The sequence below is a fragment of the Heptranchias perlo genome, chromosome 6 (genome assembly GCF_035084215.1).
Source record: "Heptranchias perlo isolate sHepPer1 chromosome 6, sHepPer1.hap1, whole genome shotgun sequence".
Lineage (NCBI taxonomy): Eukaryota > Metazoa > Chordata > Chondrichthyes > Hexanchiformes > Hexanchidae > Heptranchias > Heptranchias perlo.
In genome coordinates this window covers 55,880,169-55,890,878 of record NC_090330.1, presented here as the reverse complement: position 1 = coordinate 55,890,878, position 10,710 = coordinate 55,880,169, and the positions used below count along the sequence as shown (strand labels likewise).

The following is a 10,710-nucleotide window of genomic DNA, read 5'->3' as shown; positions in this document are numbered from 1 at the left end:
GGGGCGGGGAGGTCGGGGTGGGGAGGGGGAGATCATCGGGGCGGGGAGGGGGAGATCATCGGGAGGGGGAGATCGGGGCGAGGAGGGGGAGATCGGGGCGAGGAGGGGGAGATCGGGGCGAGGAGGGGGAGATCGGGGCGAGGAGCGGGAGATCGGGGCGAGGAGCGGGAGATCGGGGCGGAGAGGAGAGGGGGAGGGCGGGGAGGAGAGGGGGAGGGCGGGGAGGAGAGGGGGAGGGCGGGGAGGAGAGGGGGAGAGCGGGGAGGAGAGGGGGAGAGCGGGGCGGGGAGGTGGAGGGGGAGATCATCGGGGCGGGGAGGTGGAGGGGGAGATCATCGGGGCGGGGAGGTGGAGGGGGAGATCATCGGGGCGGGGAGGTGGAGGGGGAGATCATCGGGGCGGGGAGGTGGAGGGGGAGATCATCGGGGCGGGGAGGTGGAGGGGGAGATCATCGGGGCGGGGAGGTGGAGGGGGAGATCATCGGGGCGGGGAGGTGGAGGGGGAGATCATCGGGGCGGGGAGGTGGAGATCATCGGGGCGGGGAGGGGGAGATCATCGGGGCGGGGAGGGGGAGTTCATCGGGGCGGGGAGGGGGAGATCATCGGGGCGGGGAGGGGGAGATCATCGGGGCGGGGAGGGGGAGATCATCGGGGCGGGGAGGGGGAGATCATCGGGGCGGGGAGGGGGAGATCATCGGGGCGGGGAGGGGGAGATCATCGGGGCGGGGAGGGGGAGATCATCGGGGCGGGGAGGGGGAGATCATCGGGGCGGGGAGGGGGAGATCATCGGGGCGGGGAGGGGGAGATCATCGGGGCGGGGAGGGGGAGATCATCGGGGCGGGGAGGGGGAGATCATCGGGGCGGGGAGGGGGAGATCATCGGGGCGGGGAGGGGGAGATCATCGGGGCGGGGAGGGGGAGATCATCGGGGCGGGGAGGGGGAGATCATCGGGGCGGGGAGGGGGAGATCATCGGGGCGGGGAGGGGGAGATCATCGGGGCGGGGAGGGGGAGATCATCGGGGCGGGGAGGGGGAGATCATCGGGGCGGGGAGGGGGAGATCATCGGGGCGGGGAGGGGGAGATCATCGGGGCGGGGAGGGGGAGATCATCGGGGCGGGGAGGGGGAGATCATCGGGGCGGGGAGGGGGAGATCATCGGGGCGGGGAGGGGGAGATCATCGGGGCGGGGAGGGGGAGATCATCGGGGCGGGGAGGGGGAGATCATCGGGGCGGGGAGGGGGAGATCATCGGGGCGGGGAGGGGGAGATCATCGGGGCGGGGAGGGGGAGATCATCGGGGCGGGGAGGGGGAGATCATCGGGGCGGGGAGGGGGAGATCATCGGGGCGGGGAGGGGGAGATCATCGGGGCGGGGAGGGGGAGATCATCGGGGCGGGGAGGGGGAGATCATCGGGGCGGGGAGGGGGAGATCATCGGGGCGGGGAGGGGGAGATCATCGGGGCGGGGAGGGGGAGATCATCGGGGCGGGGAGGGGGAGATCATCGGGGCGGGGAGGGGGAGATCATCGGGGCGGGGAGGGGGAGATCATCGGGGCGGGGAGGGGGAGATCATCGGGGCGGGGAGGGGGAGATCATCGGGGCGGGGAGGGGGAGATCACCGGGGCGGGGAGGGGGAGATCACCGGGGCGGGGAGGGGGAGATCACCGGGGCGGGGAGGGGGAGATCACCGGGGCGGGGAGGGGGAGATCACCGGGGCGGGGAGGGGGAGATCACCGGGGCGGGGAGGGGGAGATCACCGGGGCGGGGAGGGGGAGATCACCGGGGCGGGGAGGGGGAGATCACCGGGGCGGGGAGGGGGAGATCACCGGGGCGGGGAGGGGGAGATCACCGGGGCGGGGAGGGGGAGATCACCGGGGCGGGGAGGGGGAGATCACCGGGGCGGGGAGGGGGAGATCACCGGGGCGGGGAGGGGGAGATCACCGGGGCGGGGAGGGGGAGATCACCGGGGCGGGGAGGGGGAGATCACCGGGGCGGGGAGGGGGAGATCACCGGGGCGGGGAGGGGGAGATCACCGGGGCGGGGAGGGGGAGATCACCGGGGCGGGGAGGGGGAGATCACCGGGGCGGGGAGGGGGAGATCACCGGGGCGGGGAGGGGGAGATCACCGGGGCGGGGAGGGGGAGATCACCGGGGCGGGGAGGGGGAGATCACCGGGGCGGGGAGGGGGAGATCACCGGGGCGGGGAGGGGGAGATCACCGGGGCGGGGAGGGGGAGATCACCGGGGCGGGGAGGGGGAGATCACCGGGGCGGGGAGGGGGAGATCACCGGGGCGGGGAGGGGGAGATCACCGGGGCGGGGAGGGGGAGATCACCGGGGCGGGGAGGGGGAGATCACCGGGGCGGGGAGGGGGAGATCACCGGGGCGGGGAGGGGGAGATCACCGGGGCGGGGAGGGGGAGATCACCGGGGCGGGGAGGGGGAGATCACCGGGGCGGGGAGGGGGAGATCACCGGGGCGGGGAGGGGGAGATCACCGGGGCGGGGAGGGGGAGATCACCGGGGCGGGGAGGGGGAGATCACCGGGGCGGGGAGGGGGAGATCACCGGGGCGGGGAGGGGGAGATCACCGGGGCGGGGAGGGGGAGATCACCGGGGCGGGGAGGGGGAGATCACCGGGGCGGGGAGGGGGAGATCACCGGGGCGGGGAGGGGGAGATCACCGGGGCGGGGAGGGGGAGATCACCGGGGCGGGGAGGGGGAGATCACCGGGGCGGGGAGGGGGAGATCACCGGGGCGGGGAGGGGGAGATCACCGGGGCGGGGAGGGGGAGATCACCGGGGCGGGGAGGGGGAGATCACCGGGGCGGGGAGGGGGAGATCACCGGGGCGGGGAGGGGGAGATCACCGGGGCGGGGAGGGGGAGATCACCGGGGCGGGGAGGGGGAGATCACCGGGGCGGGGAGGGGGAGATCACCGGGGCGGGGAGGGGGAGATCACCGGGGCGGGGAGGGGGAGATCACCGGGGCGGGGAGGGGGAGATCACCGGGGCGGGGAGGGGGAGATCACCGGGGCGGGGAGGGGGAGATCACCGGGGCGGGGAGGGGGAGATCACCGGGGCGGGGAGGGGGAGATCACCGGGGCGGGGAGGGGGAGATCACCGGGGCGGGGAGGGGGAGATCACCGGGGCGGGGAGGGGGAGATCACCGGGGCGGGGAGGGGGAGATCACCGGGGCGGGGAGGGGGAGATCACCGGGGCGGGGAGGGGGAGATCACCGGGGCGGGGAGGGGGAGATCACCGGGGCGGGGAGGGGGAGATCACCGGGGCGGGGAGGGGGAGATCACCGGGGCGGGGAGGGGGAGATCACCGGGGCGGGGAGGGGGAGATCACCGGGGCGGGGAGGGGGAGATCACCGGGGCGGGGAGGGGGAGATCACCGGGGCGGGGAGGGGGAGATCACCGGGGCGGGGAGGGGGAGATCACCGGGGCGGGGAGGGGGAGATCACCGGGGCGGGGAGGGGGAGATCACCGGGGCGGGGAGGGGGAGATCACCGGGGCGGGGAGGGGGTGATCACCGGGGCGGGGAGGGGGAGATCACCGGGGCGGGGAGGGGGAGATCACCGGGGCGGGGAGGGGGAGATCACCGGGGCGGGGAGGGGGAGATCACCGGGGCGGGGAGGGGGAGATCACCGGGGCGGGGAGGGGGAGATCACCGGGGCGGGGAGGGGGAGATCACCGGGGCGGGGAGGGGGAGATCACCGGGGCGGGGAGGTGGAGGAGGAGATCGGGGCGGGGAGGGGGAGATCATCGGGGCGGGGAGGGGGAGATCATCGGGGCGGGGCGGGGGAGATCATCGGGGCGGGGAGGGGGAGATCATCGGGGCGGGGAGGGGGAGATCACCGGGGCGGGGAGGTGGAGGAGGAGATCGGGGCGGGGAGGGGGAGATCATCGGGGCGGGGAGGGGGAGATCATCGGGGCGGGGCGGGGGAGATCATCGGGGCGGGGAGGGGGAGATCATCGGGGCGGGGAGGGGGAGATCATCGGGGCGGGGAGGGGGAGATCGGGGCGGAGGAGGGGGAGATCGGGGCGGAGGAGGGGGAGATCGGGGCGGAGGAGGGGGAGATCGGGGCGGAGGAGGGGGAGATCGGGGCGGAGGAGGGGGAGATCGGGGCGGAGGAGGGGGAGATCGGGGCGGAGGAGGGGGAGATCATCGGGGCCGAGGAGGGGGAGATCATCGGGGCGGGGCGGGGAGGAGGGGGGGGAAATCGGGGCGAGGAGGGGGAGATCGGGGCGGAGAGGAGATCGGGGCGGAGAGGAGATCGGGGCGAGGAGGGGGAGATCGGGGCGAGGAGGGGGAGATCGGGGCGAGGAGGAGGGGGAGATCGGGGCGGGGAGGTGGAGGGGGAGATCATCGGGGCGGGGAGGGGGAGATCATCGGGGCGGGGAGGGGGAGATCGGGGCGAGGAGGGGGAGATCGGGGCGAAGGAGAGGAGATCGGGGCGGGGAGGTGGAGGAGGAGATCGGGGCGGGGAGGGGAAGATCATCGGGGCGGGGCGGGAAGGATGCGGAGATCGGGGCGGAGGAGGGGGAGATCGGGGCGGAGGAGGGGGAGATCGGGGCGGAGGAGGGGGAGATCGGGGCGGAGGAGGGGGAGATCGGGGCGGAGGAGGGGGAGATCGGGGCGGGGAGGGGGAGATCATCGGGGCGGGGAAGGGGAGATCATCGGGGCGGGGAGGGGGAGATCATCGGGGCGGGGAGGGGGAGATCATCGGGGCGAGGAGGGGGGAGATCATCGGGGCGGGGAGGAGGAGGGGGAGATCGGGGCGGAGGAGGAGGGGGAGATCGGGGCGGAGGAGGGGGAGATCGGGGCGGAGGAGGGGGAGATCGGGGCGGGGAGGAGGAGGGGGAGATCGGGGCGGGGAGGAGGAGGAGGAGATCGGGGCGGGGAGGAGGAGTAGATCTGGGCGGGGAGGGGAAGATCATCGGGGCTGGGAGGGGGAGATCATCGGGGCGGGGTGGGAAGGAGGGGGAGATCGGGGCGGGAAGGAGGGGGAGATCGGGGCGGAGGAGGGGGAGATCGGGGCGGAGGAGGGGGAGATCGGGGCGGAGGAGGGGGAGATCGGGGCGGAGGAGGGGGAGATCGGGGCGGAGGAGGAGGGGGAGATCGGGGCGGAGGAGGGGGAGATCGGGGCGGAGGAGGAGGGGGAGATCGGGGCGGAGGAGGAGGGGGAGATCGGGGCGGAGGAGGAGGGGGAGATCGGGGCGGAGGAGGGGGAGATCGGGGCGGAGGAGGGGGAGATCGGGGCGGAGGAGGGGGAGATCGGGGCGGAGGAGGGGGAGATCGGGGCGGAGGAGGGGGAGATCATCGGGGAGGGGGAGGGGCAGATCATCGGGGCGGGGAGGGGGAGATCATCGGGGCGGGGAGGAGGAGGGGGAAATCGGGGCGAGGAGGGGGAGAGCGGGGCGAGGAGGGGAGGGGGAGAGCGGGGCGGGGAGGAGAGGGGGAGAGCGGGGCGGGGAGGAGGAGGGGGAGAGCGGGGCGGGGAGGAGGAGGAGGGGGAGAGCGGGGCGGGGCGGGGAGGAGGAGGGGGAGAGCGGGGCGGGGAGGAGGAGGGGGAGAGCGGGGCGGGGAGGAGGAGGAGGGGGAGAGCGGGGCGGGGAGGAGGAGGGGGAGAGCGGGGCGGGGAGGAGGAGGAGGGGGAGAGCGGGGCGGGGAGGAGGAGGGGGAGAGCGGGGCGGGGAGGAGGAGGGGGAGAGCGGGGCGGGGAGGAGGAGGGGGAGAGCGGGGCGGGGAGGAGGAGGAGGAGATCGGGGCGGGGAGGAGGAGGAGGAGGAGATCGGGGAGGAGGAGGAGGACTAGATCGGGGAGGAGGAGGAGGACTAGATCGGGGCGGGGAGGAGGAGTAGATCGGGGCGGGGAGGAGGAGGGGGAGTAGATCGGGGAGGAGGAGGAGGAGGAGGAGGAGGAGTCGATCGGGGGGGAGGAGGAGTAGATCGGGGAGGAGGAGGTGGAGTAGATCGAGGCGAGGAGGAGGAGGAGGAGGAGGAGGAGGAGTGGATCGGGGCGAGGAGGAGGAGGAGGAGGAGTGGATCGGGGCGAGGAGGAGGAGTGGATCGGGGCGAGGAGGAGGAGGAGGAGTAGATCGGGGCGAGGAGGAGGAGGAGGAGGAGGAGGAGTGGATCGGGGCGGGGAGGAGGAGGAGTAGACTGGGGCGGGAAGGAGGAGGAGGAGGAGGAGTGGATCGGGGCGGGAAGGAGTAGGAGGAGGAGTGGATCGGGGCGGGAAGGAGGAGGAGGAGGAGGAGGAGGAGTAGATCGGGGAGGAGGAGGAGGAGTAGATCGGGGAGGAGGAGTAGATCGGGGCGGGGAGTAGGAGGAGGAGGAGTAGACCGGGGCGGGGAGGAGGAGGAGGAGTAGATCGGGGAGGAGGAGGAGGATTAGATCGGGGAGGAGGAGGAGGATTAGATCGGGGGGGAGGAGGAGGAGGAGTAGATCGGGGCGGGGAGGAGGAGGAGGAGTAGATCGGGGCGGGGAGGAGGAGGAGGAGTAGATCGGGGCGGGGAGGAGGAGGAGGAGTCGATCGGGGGGGGGGAGGAGGAGGAGTAGATCGGGGCGGGGAGGAGGAGGAGGAGGAGTCGATCGGGGCGGGGAGGAGGAGGAGGAGGAGTCGATCGGGGCGGGGAGGAGAGGAGGAGGAGGAGGCGGCGGAGGAGACCGGGGCAGGCGGGGGGAGGGAGGAGACGGAGGAGATCTGGGGCGGGAGGAGGAGACCGGGGCGGGGGGAAGGGGAGATCGGAGAGGGAGACTTCGGGGAGAGGGGGGGCATCAGAGAGGAGGACGTTGGAGCAGGGGGTGGGAGGAAGTGTTATCAAGGTAGCTGTGAGAGTCGGTTGACTGCCTATCCCCAGAACTGGAATCTCTCTCCATTTGGATAATATACTGCTTTTCTATTTCTCCTGCGAAAGTGGACAAGTTCACATTTTCCCACATTATACTCCATCTGCCAAATTTTTGCTCACTCACCTAATCTATCTATATCCCTTTGCCGACTCCTTATGTCCTTGATTAATCTGTGCCTTTCTGAATGACGATTTATACTGCCCCTCAGAATTGATTCCAATAATTTGTTCACCACCGAGTTTGGACTGACTGGCCTGTAATTACTCGGTCTATCCCTTGCTCCCTTTTTGAACAACGGTACAATGTTAGCAGTCCTTCAGTCCTCCGGCACCACGCCTGCAGCCAGGGAGGATTGAAAAATGATGGTCAGAGCCTCCACTCTTTCCTCCCTTGCTTCTTTTAACAGCCTCGGATACACTTCATCCAGGCCTGCCGATTTATCTACTTTCAAAGATGCTGAACCCCTTTATACTTCCTCTCTCACTATGTTTATCCCATCCAATATTTCACACTCCTCCTCCTTAAATACAATGTCTGCATTGTCCCCCTCTTTTGTGAAGACAGACGCAAAGTATTCATTAAGAACCACACCCACATTTTCCGTCTCCACACATCTAATAGGCCCTATTCTTTCCTTCGTTATCCTCTTGCTCTTTATGTATTTATAACAGATTTTTGGGTTTTCTTGATTTTACTTGCCAATATCTTTTCATGCCCTCTCGTTGCTTTCCTAATTTCCTTTTTAATTTCATCCCTGCACTTTCTATACTCCTCTTGGCTTTCTGCAGTATTGAGTGCTCGGTGTCTGACAAAAGCTTCCCTTTTTTAGCCTTATCTTACCCTGTATGCTCCTTGTCATCCAGGGGGCTCTAGATTTGGGAGTCCCACCCTTTTTCTTTGTGGGAACATGTTTACTCTGAACCCCTTGAATCTCCCCCTTGAATGCCTCCCACTGCTCTGATACTGATTTACCTTCAAGTAGCTGTTTCCAGTTCACTTTTGCTAATTCACTTCTCAGCTTAGTAAAATTGGCCTTTTCCCAATTGAGAATTTTTACTCCTGTTCTATCTATGTCCTTTTGCATAACTATGCTAAATCTAACTGAATTATGATCACTACCACCAAAATGCTCTCCCACTGATACTCCTTCCACCTGCCCAGCTTCATTCCCTAAAACTAAATCCAGAACTGCCCCCCCTTTTGTTGAGCATGCTACGTACTGGCTAAAAAAGTTCTCCTGAATGCATTTTAAGAATTCTGCGCCCTCTATACCTTTTACACTGATTGTATCCCAGTTAATATGAGGGTAGTTGAAATCCCCTACTATTACTGCCCTATTGTTTTTGCACTTCTCGGAAATTTGCCTACATATTTGCTCTTCTAGCTCCCTCTGACTGGTTGGGGGTCTATAATACACTCCCAGCAGTGTGACTGCCCCTTTTTTGTTCTTTAGCTCAACCCATATGGCCTCATTTGATGATCCTGCTAACATACCACCCCTCCTCACAGCCGCAATTGTTTTTTTTCACCAATATTGCCACCCCCATCCTTTTTTACCCCCTCTCTATCTTGTCTGAAAACCCTGTAACGTTGAGCTGCCATTCCTGCCCCTGTTGAAGCCATGTTTCAGTAATAGCTAAGATATCATACTTCCATGTATCTATCTGTGCCCTTAGCTCATCTGCCTTATTCACTATACTCCTTGCATTCTGGTATATACCATTAAGCACTGGCAAACTCCTTTGTAGTCTAGCTTCTAACCTTTGTTTCCTCTGCCTTCCAAACTTGCTTACTAATTATTTCCTCTACCTTCCAAACTCGCCTTCCATTTCCAGCTCTGCTTCTCTCCCTTCTGAATCTACACTCAGGTTCCCATCCCCCTGCCAAGTTAGTTTAACCCCCCCCACAGCACTAGCGAACCTCCCCGCGAGGACATTGATCCTGGCTCTGTTGAGGTGCAACCCGTCCAGCCTGTACAAGTCCCACCTCCCCCAGAACTGGTCCTAATGCCCCAGGAATCTAATGCCCTCCCTCCTGCACCATGTTTCCAATCAAGCATTCATCTTCTTTATCGTCCTATTTCTATACTCTCTCGTGCGTGTCACTGGGAGTAACCCATTACTACCTTTGAGGTCCTGCTTATTAATCTCTTTCCTAACTCCTTTAAAATCTGCCTGCAGGACCTCGTCCCTTTTTCTCTACCTATGTCATTAGTACCGATATGGACCACTACCTCTGGCTGTTCACCCTCCCCCTCCAGAATGTTCCATAGTCGTTCGGTGACATCCTTGACCCTGACACCAGGGAGGCAACATACCATTCTGGAATCTTGTCTGCGGCCGCAGAAAGGACTGTCTGTTCCCCTAACTATAGAATCCGCATCACTATCACTCTCCTGACCTTTCTCCTCTGCCCACCCTCGACACCTCCTTGTACAACTGAACCACCCATGGTGCTGAGGACTTGGCTCTGACTGCAGTCTGCAGAGGAACCCTCTCCCTCACCAATATTCAGAACTGAATACTGGTTGGAGAGCAAGGTGCCCTCAGGGGACTCCTGCATTACCTGCCTGGTCTTCCTTGTCTGACTGGCGATCACCCAGACCCTCTCTGCCTGCACCTTCTTAAGCTGTGGGGTGACCACCTCCAGAAACGTTCTATCCATGTGGTTCCTCCGTGTTCCACAGGTTCTTTCCTCCCCTCCACTTCCTTTCCCCACCCCCTATCCCTGGCTTTGTACTTGGTTAAAAACTGTTTAATCTTCAACTTCTTCCAGTTCTGACAAAGGGTCATCGACCTAAAACGTTACCTCTGTTTCTTTCTCCACAGATTCTGCCTGACTTGCTGAGTATTTCCAGCATTTTCTATTTTTATTTCAGATTTCCAGGATCTGCAGTATTTTGGTTTTCACTTTTGAGTGCAGGGACTATTATATAGGCAAATATGGCAGCCACTTTGCATACAGCCAAATCCAACAATCAGCTATGAAATGACAGACCAATTAATCTATTTTGGTGCTGGTAACAAAAAGAAAAAAAAGAAACTGCTAATGCTGGAAATCTTAATTAAAAAGAAAAAAATCTGGAAATTCACAGCAGGTCCATCAGTATCTGTAAAGAGAAATGATAGGTTAATGTTTCAGAACAGTTATACACCCAAATTGTTAACCTGTCTTTCCTCTTCCACAGATCGGATGTGTATTTCTAGGATTTTCGAGATGTACTGGTGTTGGTTGAGGGAGAAATGTTGGCCAGAGCCCCAGGAGAACTTCCTGCTTTCTTTTGCATAATGCTATGACATCTTTAGCATCTACCCGAACAGATGCTAACTTGGGTTTAATATTTCATCTGAAGGGCAGCACTTCTGACAATGCAGAACCACTTCAGTACTGTACTATAGTGTCAGCCTAAATGACGTTAAGTTCTGACTCAGAGACAAGTCCATCAATTGAGCCAGGCTGACACATTAGAAGACATATATAAAACTTCAATTATCCTAATATTTAGAACACTATTAATAGTGTAATAGTAATATGTAATTAAATGAACAAAAGTGAGAGCCGGTTTGCTTTGCTTACATGTTGTTTACCATATACATTTATTACTGTAATGTTTTTTTTCTACAGTTTGTTATTTCATTCTCACATAAAATGTCTCACAGGTGCACTTACAATAAAAAGCTGCTAAAATTAGTAGTCATATTAATTGTATTAGTAGTAGTCTCTGCAGGCTTATGAATATTTTTACATTTGTTTACTGCATTCATCAGCAGTATGTCATGATCTTTTGAAAAAGCTTATTGCTTCAAACTGTAATTTTTTGCACTAGTTGAATGCTGTTAAGAATGCTTATGCAGCTGGTAGA

The 10,710-nt window shown here is 63.1% G+C and overlaps 1 long non-coding RNA gene across 1 annotated transcript in view; it reads left to right on the top strand.

Moving 5' to 3' along the window:
- The window catches only part of LOC137322531 (uncharacterized), a 28,489-nt gene extending 17,986 nt beyond the window's left edge, over positions 1-10,503 (top strand). Inside the window, exon 4 of the long non-coding RNA XR_010963158.1 lies at positions 10,036-10,503. This is a non-coding gene — a long non-coding RNA (uncharacterized lncRNA). The remainder of the gene's footprint in view (positions 1-10,035) is intronic.
- Positions 10,504-10,710: the final 207 nt, after the last annotated feature.